Consider the following 12,317-nt stretch of genomic DNA (forward strand, 5'->3'; position numbering starts at 1 on the left):
TGTTTAAAAGTAAACTGGCAGGAGAAATTAACCCAACTCTAGAGAGATTATAAGTCAGAGTTACAATTTACTAAAAATAAATTACAATATATGCAACGATACAGAGAAAAACTGGTTTTAAGCCACAAAAACAGACGTATTACCCAGCCCCTGGGACGAGAACAGAACAGTGTTCATTGGCCCCTGTACTGAGCACCACGTGGCCCCCCCCAGGTGCAAAGCACAAGGACAGGAAAACCTGTTGGTCCCGATGATGGTGGTAGTTCTGTTGAGGTAATGATCGTGGTCTTGTCAAGAGTGGCAGTCGCAGTCCTGTTGGAGTTCTGGTCCTCCTCTGGATCTGATGAGTGGTACCAGAAGTCCCAAAACCCCAAGATTATATGTGCTCAGGTTCAGGTGGGAATGTCCAGTACCTTCCCCAGGGTAGGGAGTTTCACAGTGGGTGATTTAACTCTGTGACTTGTGGGATATTTTTGGAGTCTTTGATGGTCTAGGTGTTGCAGCTGCCTATTATGCCAGTCCAGTATGGCCCATTAGCAGCTCAGGCTGGGTGTGAAGGTGCTGATTCTTCCCCAGAGGGGAGATATCACAGCTGAGTCATTAGGTGTGCCCTGGGCAGCTGCTGCAAATGATCCATTATTAACAGTCCATCAGAAATGACATAGAGGGTGTAGAATACACAGTTTTGGTTCTAGTAATAAATATAGTAATAGTATAGTATAGTAATAAACTAGTCCTGGCCCCTGTAACTAGGACAAATAGATAACGTGAGGACAGGTGAGTGTAGGTTAATATCTCCGGAAGAAACCCCCTGTCCTTCAAGTAGTGGAGTAGGTTGGTAATGGTGGTTTCCATTAGATAGGACTGTCTACATCCATGTAGAAGAATATTCATCTTGGAACTCACTGGCTGCATCTGGTCCCTCTTGGGACATAAATTTTAGCTTGTACTTTTTCTGGTGAAAATATCTGCAGTCATGTAAGGGTTGTGGCATTTTTATAGGATGTTAACAGGGTTATGTACTGCATGCATGGAGCATGACAAATGAGTATGTTGGTTTTGTGTGGCAAGGTTTTGGTAGCAGGGGGCCTACAGGGGTAGCTTTTGTGAGAAGCTCCAAGAAGCTTCCCCTATGTCTGACAGAGCCAATGCCAGCGGCTCCAAGATGGACCTACTGCTGTCCAAGGCCAAGTTGGCCCATCAGCAAAAGCGATAGTGCTTCTGGGATAACACTTTTAAGAACAAGTGAAAAAAACATGTGCAACTGCACCTGGAGAAGAGAGGAGTGAGAATATGTGAGAGAAACAGCCCTGCAGATACCAGAGTCTCTGCCTTAGGCACTACAGCAGAGATTCCCCTACAGCCCGTGGGAAGGACTCATGTTGGAGACATTCATGGAAAACTGTCTACCATGGGAAGGACCCCATGCTGGAGAAGGGGAGGGGGTGTGAGGAGTCCTCCCCCTGAGGAGGAAGGAGCAGCAGATGTGTGATAAATTGACCACAGCCCCCATTCCCTATCCTCTTACACTGCTGGGAGGTGAGGGTGGAGAATTCAGCAGTGAAGTTGAGCCCTGGAAGAAGGGAGGGGTGGAGGAAAGATGTTTTAAGACTTGGTTTTATTTCTCATTACCACATTGCTCTGATTTGGTTGGTAATAAATTAAACTAATTTCCCCAAGTCAAGTCTGTTTTGCTGATCACAGTAATTGCTGAGTGATCTCTCCCTGACCTTGTCTCAACCCACGAGCTTTTTGTTTAAGCAGAGGAGGGGAGTGCTCCTGACGTTCAGACAGGGTCAACCCACCACAGCAAGGGTATTAGAAACATGTTTGAAAGTACTGTTCTGCTGAAAATGAGTCTATTGAAATAGTATTGGGGGACTATGCAAGGGGGAAAGAGCCAGCCCCAGTGCCATCTTGTCACTAGTACATTTAGGTTGAAGTCCTTGGAAAAAATTACCTCTGCACTGCACCTAAGCATTGTTTTGTTGAGGAATACATTTAATGCAGGTAGCTCGGTGTGCAGCTGCAGTGTGAGCTGCACATTGAGCTCCTGGAGGCAGAGGTTTCTTTTGTTCGGGGCCCCTCCTTGGAGGTGCTAGCTGGAGCTGTTATTCTGTTGTTGCACCATGATTAAATTACTTAAAGGATCCAGAGGTCTAAGACTCTGCTATGGGAAAGCTGGGGTCAAGCTGGTAAGGAAACCTGGTCTGACTGGGTGAGTGTGGAGTGTGCAGCTGCGAAGGGGCTTTGGTCCCAGCTCAGGTAGTGTGAGTGTGACTGCCAGAGTGGCTCCTGGATGGTCAGACAGGAAAGTTTCCCTAACAGTTTTAGGGGAACTAGTTTGTTCAAAATGAAAGCCTAAGCAGAACTCAGATGTGTGCAGTATGAATCTTGGGAAGAGCTGAGAGCTTGCATCATTTGATAACATAAATCAAGTCTGTGTATGCCTCTGATTATCCATTATCCATATATTTCAGCTGTGAGAAATCTCTCCTTTATTTGTGAGAGCAAGGACTGATTGATAAAGAATATCTGACAAAGTAACAGATACTTTTATGAAGACTAGGATATTCAAAGCAAATGTGTCTAGGTAATATTCAGAAAGATCAAAAGCTTGTTTCCTTCATAATGCTATTAGGCACTGAAAGGGAAACAATACATTTTGCATCAAAGTAGCACACTGTCTCATTGCAGCATGAATAAAAGAGTCTAATTTATAGCAAAGTTACTGAACTGCTGGCCTGCGAACTGTATGAGCTGAAGGATGAATTTGTCTCAGGTCTGTAAAGTTTTCATACGGTTATGCTGAGCATCTAGTTCTGCAAACTATTGCTGAGTCTGTCCATCTCCAGGAAATGGTGAATTTGATTTCTGGGAATCTCAAAACTCATACCAAGCCACAGTTCTTAAAATGCTAGACAGCCCTAGTTTCAAAAATAAGTGCTTTCATTATAAACAATGTAGCAATTCCTTTTTCTTTTAAGTGAAGAGAATATAAAAATAATATCAAAACAGAACACTGGACTATTTGGTATGTCATGATGTAATATGACAACTTGATAATATAAACAATACCATGCATTGACAGCATCCAATAACATATATAATATGTACCTGTATGTACCTGTAGTAGAAAAAGATAATTATAAGCTTAAAATCACTTTTATCACAGCATTTTTAATTGTATTTCAAAGGAAATATGGAGAGTACTCGGATTTATTATGAATTGAAATGAGGTCAGATTTTGAAATGTCTTTGTTTTCTGTGGAAATTTGAAGTGCTAAATCAGGTTTATTTGTAGGGGAACTTTGTAACTGATTAGATGTCAGACTAATTACTAGAACTTGTTTTCAAAAATCCAGAAAAGGAAGCTGTTACTTTGAGTTCCTGAAATTATTTTCTGTGTGTGTGATGCAGTTTGTACATCTTTGTAGTTTGTATATCTTTATAGTCAATCTACTCTTCACTCAATCACTGTCATGCATATGTAAATTTGTCTTTGTTGGTTATGTTTTTTTCCCCAATCATAAATAATAGATATACCAAACATTGCTTTCCTCACTGCTTTTCCTCCTACTGTTCATACAGGAGAAACCATGGTAAAACACATTCTTTGAGAAGTCAGAATCCTGAACTATTAGGCTGTAGTTACTTTGCATGTTCATAAAATGTGCAAGAGAAAACATGATTATGGTTGGACTCGTTGATCTTAGAGGTCTTTTCCAACCTAAAAGATTCTATGATTATATGATTAATTGGAAATTATGCTGCTAAAACCTTCTGTTCTGACTGATTTACCTGATTAGCCTGCACACAATTTTCAAGGTTGGTCTTTCGGTGTCAGCTTAGATAATTACATTGACAAAGATTGTTAAAACTGCTATGGTGCAGTTTCCTTATTACAGAGAAGTTAGGAGATTTGTGTTTCCATGCATTCAAATTCTGACTGAATGAAATGTACATCTCAAAACTTGCAACTAGTATTTCAAGTTATAATTTACCTTTGCCAACAGTATGAGAAAAATAACACATCTCAGTCTAGTGAAGTTACAGGCATTTCCTGAGGGCATTTTTACATTATTTCATTGGCGTACCTCTGCTGATCTTTTTATTGCTCCTACACTGAAAGAGCAACAAGAACCCCCGAAAAGACTCTGAGTGAAATATAGCCAATGGGATTTGACTTTGGAAATACTTGCACCGTATTTAGTGAAAAAATGCCAGTGTGCTGAGGATTCATTAACTGTTGTAAGTTGCCTTTCCTTCAGGCCACAAAGGCCAACCCTATGGCTTCATTTGAGAAAACAATGATGTGTTCAGGCTCTGAAATAATCTGTGGTAATGTGTTTTATTCAACAAAGACAACCTAGTGAAAAATCTGCTAGTTCTTTTTCCCCCTGTATCTTTGTCCTTTGAAATCTTTTAAAGAATTGTAAAGAAATTGTCACTTAACAATTTGGAAGTGCATCAAATACATCCATTTTTCATACAGAGTAAACTCTTGCCAGGAAAATTTAATAAAGTAATTTGCTGAAGCAGAAGAATATTGATAATGTTGGATGCACTCAGCATATCTAGCCAGCATACAATACTGGCAGCTAGGTTTTTTTCTAGGTAAAAAGAGAATTTTAGATGTAAATGTCTAAGTGATTCTTATGTGCCTATATTTAAAAAAAACCCCAACATCTAGGATATCATCACCTGGCAATTAGAAAGAAACTGATTCCTACGGTATCTTACAAGGCATCTTAGAAGATTTTTTGTTTGCATTCTCAGTATTCCAGATTTTCCTCCGCAATGGCAAAACCGTGTTATAGAATTTTCCTGTCAAATAGAATTCTATAGCAAATTACTTATCATCAGATAATAGTAATTCATAAGAAGCAAAGGCTTTTTCTGAAAGAGGCTGGTTTTCGCTGAGTTGTTTTCTCGACTTAATTTTCAGTTTCTTTACAATAGTGCTGTTTGAAAAGTGTCTTTGTTTTAACTAGAGTGAAAAATGGTGGAGACTCAGAAGATCTAATGAAATTTTCAGTTTAAAATTTTGCCTGAACTAATCCAATTACCTATTTAGGAGACTAGGAAAAAGAGGAAAGAAGGAGGGATTTCTATAATTTTTTCCCCTTATTTTAGATTTTTTTATCTCATTGTAGTTTGAGGTTTCATTTTTACATCAAAAATGCCTTTTTGACTGGTTTGAGGTTTCCAAATGATCTGACAGATCTAGCTATGGAGCTTGCTAGCCACCAAAACCGTCAAGGGAACCATTGCTGGTTTTCTGTTGTGGTCATTATTCTTGCATCTGTAAAATGGTGAGCTGATGGAAGAATGGCATATGTGAATGTTTTGCATGAAACCTTGTTGTGCTGATCCAGTAGAATTGTAGCAGCTGGGACATGGAAAGGCCATGAACAACGAAGAGGCATAAGTTTAGATATACTGGATTTTCAAAACTAATATAAGGTCCAGATCTTCAGATTATACTAATGAACAGCTATGATGACTTCTTCGGAACTGTGTTGGCACTTTATGATGGTCTCAAAGGATAATGGTATTTTAAAATCCCATCACTGTTGTGAGAAATAACTGGTAAACAGCTTTTTCTGCCCTAAAATTAGTTTAGTAAGAAAGCTGCACAAAACTGAGGATTTCAATTAATACTGGAGTATGTCAGTATACTTATATGAGTGGAATTGGAAATCAAGATTAAGAAATTATATAACTATACATTCATTGTGTTTGCAAAATATGAATATGGAAACATAGGAAAATATGAGAGTTTTTATGTGTTTGTTTTCCTACCATATGTCTGTGTTAGAAACCTATGCCACAAAAAGCACAAATGGTGATTTTATATTTTCCCTCTTGTGCAGGGATCTGTAAAGCACAGACTAGAAGTCAAGTGTTGTAAATTAGACTTAGCTGATATAATAGCAAATGAATGTGCTGTATCCAGAATTTATTCATAATGTGTATTCATAATGCACAGATATTTTCATATAGGTATTTGTTTTAAAAACTGTGGCAATCCAACTATTTTCTTACCAACTTGACCCATGGTCTTTCAGGTAATTTGATGCATTTTTGTAACCCTCTTTTTTTTTTTTTCCCCAGGTGGTGCTCTATCGAATAAGTTTTGATATTATTACTGGAAGTTCTCATCCATTCAGGTACATTTAATTTTCATTGTGTAATTTATCTATATAATCATAAGATACTTTAGATTGTAATCCTTTACATACAAGGACAGCTGGCCACCAAGTAAAAATGTTTTCTAAGGCAGGAAGATATAAAAGGTGCCCAATCAAGCAACAGGAAGAGAAATGGTCTTAGAGAAACCTTCCTGAGAGAAGCTGCTAAGCCTCTGCTTTCTTAGACTTTGTTCTCTTCTGTTTTGTTGGACTGTAGGTACAATGGATTTATATGTATATGCATAATTAAATTGTGTCAGATTAATTCTCACAAAAGCCTTATCTTAGCATTTTACCATTTTAATCTTCACCCATTTTAGGTTGGATGATAACTTGGTGAAATGCTTAGTACTTTGGAAGGTTAGTGGCTTAAGTGCTAACTTGGTTATATCCAGACTATTAAAGTCTTTCTTTCCAGTGATGAAATAACCTTGATATATTTAAATAACCTTTAAAGGGTTTGTCAAATTGCCAACTTTATTTGCGCAGCAAGTAGTTGGATTGCTATGGAAGCATACTGTGCTTTCAGAAAAGGCTGATTCAGAAAAGACATAATTTCTCATTCCTTCAATTGCTGGGCTATGGTGAGCACAGTGAGGTGAGCACTTGTTTGAGCAGCTGCTGCCAATAATATGCTTGTCTGAATGCTGTGCTAGCTGCTGGAAGTTCTGTAATCATATTACCGCAATAGGTACTTCTCTTTGAGGGTGAGGAAGCTCTGAAGCTTTAAACCTTGCATCAGTTAGTATTCTATTTGCTGTTACAAACAGACTTTGGCCAGGCTGAATTTGTTGTTTAAAAAGCAAAATGTGTCATGATATTTTCACCACATCCTTTCAGATCTGAAATGGATTTAGAAATGGGTCTCAGTTGTGTAGGCATTGTCTGCACAAGAGAAATTCAGAGTTGCCTGTTGCATCGCTCAAACTGTGAGTGACTAATCCATTATAAGGTGTTTAAATCTGACTATTGCCTACTTCACTGTCCTGAAACTATAACACATTTTCTGACCAAGAACTTTTGCCTAACATTCTTCTTGGGAGACAAACAGTGCAAAGTCCTCTGGAGTAGGGTTTGAATCCTTTCCAACCTCAGGAGACCTAGTCTCATTCATGCTCTTTCAGAGTTCTTTTTCAGTCCTCTGAAGGCCAGTGTAGAAGTAAATTAAAGTAACTTCTCAGCAACAGCTGCTTTCCTCTCTAAGGACTGGAAAAATCTCAAAAGAAAAAGAATTTACAGTCTGATAACAGTCCTTCTGGATCTGTCTGTGGATTCTTCATTGTCAAGTTCGTTTTCCTAATGGCAATTACATAAAGCTTAATTGACTTGTTCAGTGGAAAAAACAAACCATGGAGAAACCACACAGTGAATTCATATTCTCTCTCTTATTACAGAAGTGGTGATAGTTTATGTGACAGCAAACAGTCAAATTTTATGCTAAAAGTACCTTGTGCTGCATTTAAGGTGGGTATCTCTGCTCTGCTGTGCTATGCACACAATACCGTCACAAATACCAGAAATCAAAGACCTGTGAGGTTAATTGCAAACTGTGATACATTTAGAGTAAGAAAAAAAAATGCTGTTTCAGATTTCCTACTTGCATGGTCGTGTTGTTTCATAGGTTTGTGAGAGGAGAGGAAATGGCTGAACTGCTTGCATTCAGTACAAATTATTTTGTAGTTATGTCAGTAGAAACAAGAGCTGTATTAAGGGCTGTAGTAGCTCACCTTGAATGCTCGGCCTTCAAATGGTCTTAGCACTATGTAGAGGGTTTCTGTGGCTGAGTTTTGGTAGCGGGGGGGGCTACAGCGGTGACTTCTGTTAGAAGCTGCCAGAAGCTTCCCCTGTTCCATGGAGCCAATGCCAGCTGGCTCCAGGACGGACTTCCTGTGCTGCTGGCCAAGGCTGAGCCAATTAGGAGTAAAAGTAATGCCTCTGTGACAACATATTTAAGAACAGAAGGTTGTTGCGCAGAAAGAATTCCAGCCAGGGAAGAGCGGAGTGAGAACATGTGAACAACAAAGTAGACACCGAGGTCAGTGCAGAAGGAGGGGCAGGAGGTGCTCCAGGAGCTGGAGCTGAGGCTCCTGCAGCCCGTGGTGCAGACCACGGTGGAGCAGCTGTGCCCCTGCAGCCCATGGAGGACCATCAGGGTGCAGAGACCCACCTGCAGCCCACGGAGGAGCCCATGCTGGAGTGGGCAGATGCATGAAAGAAGCTGTGACCCCGTGGGAGGCCCAGGATGGAGCAGGGTCCTGCTGGAGACCTGCAGCCCGTGGAGAGGGAAGACTGGGTGCTACAGGAAGCCCACACTGGAGCAGGTTTTTCCCGGGTAGGACTTGTGGCCCCTGTGGGGGACCCACGTCGGTACAGCTCATTCGTGAAGGACTGCACCCCATGGAGGAGTGACCCACAGGACAGCAGTTTGGGAAGAACTGTTGCCCAAGGGATGGACTCACACTGGAGAGATCCATCAAGGACTGTCTCCTGTGGGAGGGACCCCACGGGAGCAGGGGGAGGACTCCTCTCTCTGAGCAGCAGCAGAAACAACAACTGACTGTAACCCCCATTCCCTGGCCCCCTGCACCGCTGGAGGAGGAAGAACATGGAAGGAAGGAGGGGTGGGGGGAAGGTGTTTTTAAGACTGTTTTATTTCTCACTCTTTGGCTCTTATCCTGTTAGTAATAAATTTAAGTACTATCCCCACTTTGAGTCTGTTTTCCCCATGAAGGGAATCAGTAAGTGACCTTTTCCAGCTGTTAACTCATGAGTCCTTAGCTGTTTTTTTTCTCTCCTCTGTCCAGTTGCAGAGGGAGAGTGAGAAAGAGGCTTTAGTGAGTACCTGGTATGCAGCCAGGGTCAACCCACTACACACTCAGATAAGAAAATCTTATCTGGGGAAATCTTACCTGAAGGAAGCAGGTTTAGCGAGGTGAAATTACTATGACTTTTCTTAATGTGTGGATCCAGATTCTCTCACTGAATTAAACTCTCCTTTAAGACTGTACCTATGTCTGTTCTCTTCATACCCCCCCTTCTCCCCCCCAGCACATATTCCTTAGGTAATTAAGACCAAGAGAAGTCAGGGGATGAAGTTTTTATGTATCTTTGGGAAAAGTGTCATTACAGATGCCTGATTATGCAAAACAGAAAAGAAGATTTTTCCACTTTGCAAATGCCAATTAGCTTTTTCAGTGGCTCCATGTAGGAGTTCAGCATGATTTCCATATTTTGAAAATAAGAATTGCTGAGAGATTAGACCAATATGCATTGCAGAAAAACAGGTATCATGTTCTAAAAATTGTTGTCTTCACAGTTTTGAGTTAACAGAACGTATCAGAAATGGTGTTATAAGAGTGTTTCATTGAAGAAAATAGAATTGCAAATACAACCTTTTTTTTCCTCACTCGGAAAACTTGCTCATTTTTCAGTTTTGTTGTGATTTAAATATTTTTCTTCAGGAGGTGTCAGATGGAATTAAACTAATCACCAGTGCTATACATTTCACTTAATTTCATGTCCACTGCATCTCAAATTAAATCCACCTAGCATTTTTTACCATTCATTTGCAAAAACTGCTACATTCATAATTTATGTTTCCCAAAGTGTAGCCAGTGACAGAAAGTGTGAAATGCTTCAGTGCTGATGTGAAAACATGAAATGAACTCAATTTCTGGCATAGATTGAATTTAAATATAACTCAGCATGATTGAAAATTTTCTCAGTGTCCTAGATTTGCACTTCAGGTTTCGGTTTATACTAAGCATGAGTAAGTGTTGTTAGCTGCATGAATAATGCATTTTCTTCAGCTCAGCCCATTCCCTTCACATGTTTATTCATTTATGCTGTTTAAATGAATCAAAACGGTCAGTATTCACTCCTGTTCGGACAAGCTGCAGGAGAGATCAGTTTCCTCAGGCTTAGAGCAACCACAGAACTACTTACCCAGAGACTATCTTTTTAAATGATAATTTATCTTTAGTTGTCATCTGCATTCAATGACAGAAGCCCCCTTTCATACTTCTATATCGTTATCTTGAATAAAATTCTTGTAAATTTATATGTATTTTTGTAATATATTTCTGGTGTCAGGAATACTAATTGTAGAAATGAGAAGTAGCTTCACAACAGAACCCAGATGCACCTGGTGTTTGGGACCTGAGAATGTATTTTTCCCTTAGACACATGGTTTCACAATCAATCTACACCTTTTCAGAGCTCAGGGAGTCTATGAACAAGGGATTAGGTAAACGGAAGGAGGAAATAGGGCTGAATCTGTCAGGTTTCACGTTAGAAGAGCTGCACGGTTCCGTCCGTGTCAGTTTACAAAAATGAATTTGGCGGAAAAGCAGCTCTGTAGAGACTAATATTGTCTCATTCTAGATGAATAGAGACTAATTTTGTCACTTTGGCAATTTATGTTTCATCATTCTCTAATTTAAATGTCACAAACTTAGTTTTTATATTATGTCAGTTATTCAAACTTGTATGGATCCATAATATCCAGATAATTAGTATATTTCTTGTATATAATGAGGTTTAGTAACATCTGTTAAGGTAACACATTATTATTGTACTCGAAGCATGAATTTAGTCTGCAAAAGGAGCTTTTTGAAGATATTAGTGATAGGTATATGCCACACAGCCATCAGCTTCTGTATGGCTTTCTCCTCAATTTCTTACCCTCATTAATATATTTTCCTTGTCACAGTGCTTGTGGTGTTTGTTATACATTAGGTACTGAGAAGTGCGAATAACATGCACATAGTCACACAATAAAGCCTGTAATACAAATGAACTTAATTTGTACTTCTTGAATCCAGGATATTGCCTGGATGCTACAGTCCCACCCATCTTTTTTGTATAGTCGTGTCTTTGAAAACTATCTTTAAATGAAGACTTACTGGCTACTGGAGTTATTCAAATGAGAAAGATGAGTAGAATCTTCTTCTTACTAAATCTTATCCTCTATTCCCACTTTCTGTAACCAGTAGCCCACAAAGATTGTTTCTTTAAAAAAAAAATCAAGAATTCAACCAAGTTGTCTTATGTTTATTTGTGGTCCTGGGTAGAATTTTAATTTTCTGTGCTATGACAAATATAGCAACTTTGCAAAATTTTGCCATTGTGAAATGAGATAAACCTAGGTTTTAAAATTTAACCCAGAATGAAAATGTGAATAATTCTATTTGTTTCTGAAGCAGAATTTCTTTGAAATGACTCAAGTAACTTTTGATAGTATGGGACAATTTTTCTAAAGAGAAATTCCTGGTTGTCCTATCTCTCCATCTTTCTGAGATTCATGTAATGTTCTTTAATCATGTCTAGAAACAACAGCTATTCCATATTTGTGAAATAGTAAGGTTCCATGAAACAGTAAGATAATGAGAGATGTGAGCTATTGGGAACTGTTACTGTCTATCAGTTTAGTAAGACTTTCTCAGAAATTAATAGATTTTTTACCAGTGCAGAATATAGATTTTCTTTCAACCCAGTACAAATAGAAGTACCAGGCATTGTCAGAAAAAAATCGGATTTAATATGCAAAATAAAATAACACAATGATCATTAAGGCTCATGTATAATCCAGTGAAATGACCTTAAGGAATGATAGATCCACTATCTAGAATCTCATAAAAATTTTCCCATTTTTCATGTCTTAGCTCTCTTGTGGCAGTCAGCTTAGACTTTAGAACACTTTCCTGCTGCCTGTCCTAGATCTTTTCAGAGATCATCCAAAAGGGCCGGAGTGTTGGGTTTGTGTGGCTAGGTTTTGGTAGCAGGTCAGGGCTACGCAGGTGGCTTCTATGAGAAGCTACCAGAAGCTTCCCCATGTCTGACAGAGCCAATGCCAGTTGGCTCCAAGATGGACCCGCTGCTGGCCATGGCTGAGCCCATCAGAAATGGTAGTAATGCCTCTGTGATAACATATTTGAGAACGAAAAAAAGTTATTGCAGAGAAGTAATTATAGCCAGAGAAAAGAGGACTGAGATCATGTGAAAAAAACAGCTCTGCAGCACCAAGGTCAGTGCAGAAGGAGGGGCAGGAGGTGCTCCGGATGCCGGAGTTGAGTTTCCTCTGCAGTCTGTGGTGAAGACCATGGTGAAGCAGGCTGTGCCCCT

At 39.5% G+C, this 12,317-nt stretch overlaps 1 protein-coding gene across 3 annotated transcripts in view; it reads left to right on the top strand.

Annotated features, from left to right (window-relative positions):
- The window catches only part of TRMT9B (tRNA methyltransferase 9B (putative)), a 98,405-nt gene that overhangs the window by 25,579 nt on the left and 60,509 nt on the right, over positions 1-12,317 (top strand). For all 3 annotated transcript variants that reach the window (XM_027676450.1, XM_027676448.1, XM_027676449.1), the window contains exon 2: positions 6,118-6,173. The gene's annotated coding sequence lies outside the window, so the exon portion shown is untranslated. The remainder of the gene's footprint in view (positions 1-6,117; positions 6,174-12,317) is intronic.

This window comes from Neopelma chrysocephalum, unplaced genomic scaffold, assembly GCF_003984885.1.
Source record: "Neopelma chrysocephalum unplaced genomic scaffold, ASM398488v2 Primary Assembly neopelma1_42, whole genome shotgun sequence".
NCBI classification, from domain to species: domain Eukaryota; kingdom Metazoa; phylum Chordata; class Aves; order Passeriformes; family Pipridae; genus Neopelma; species Neopelma chrysocephalum.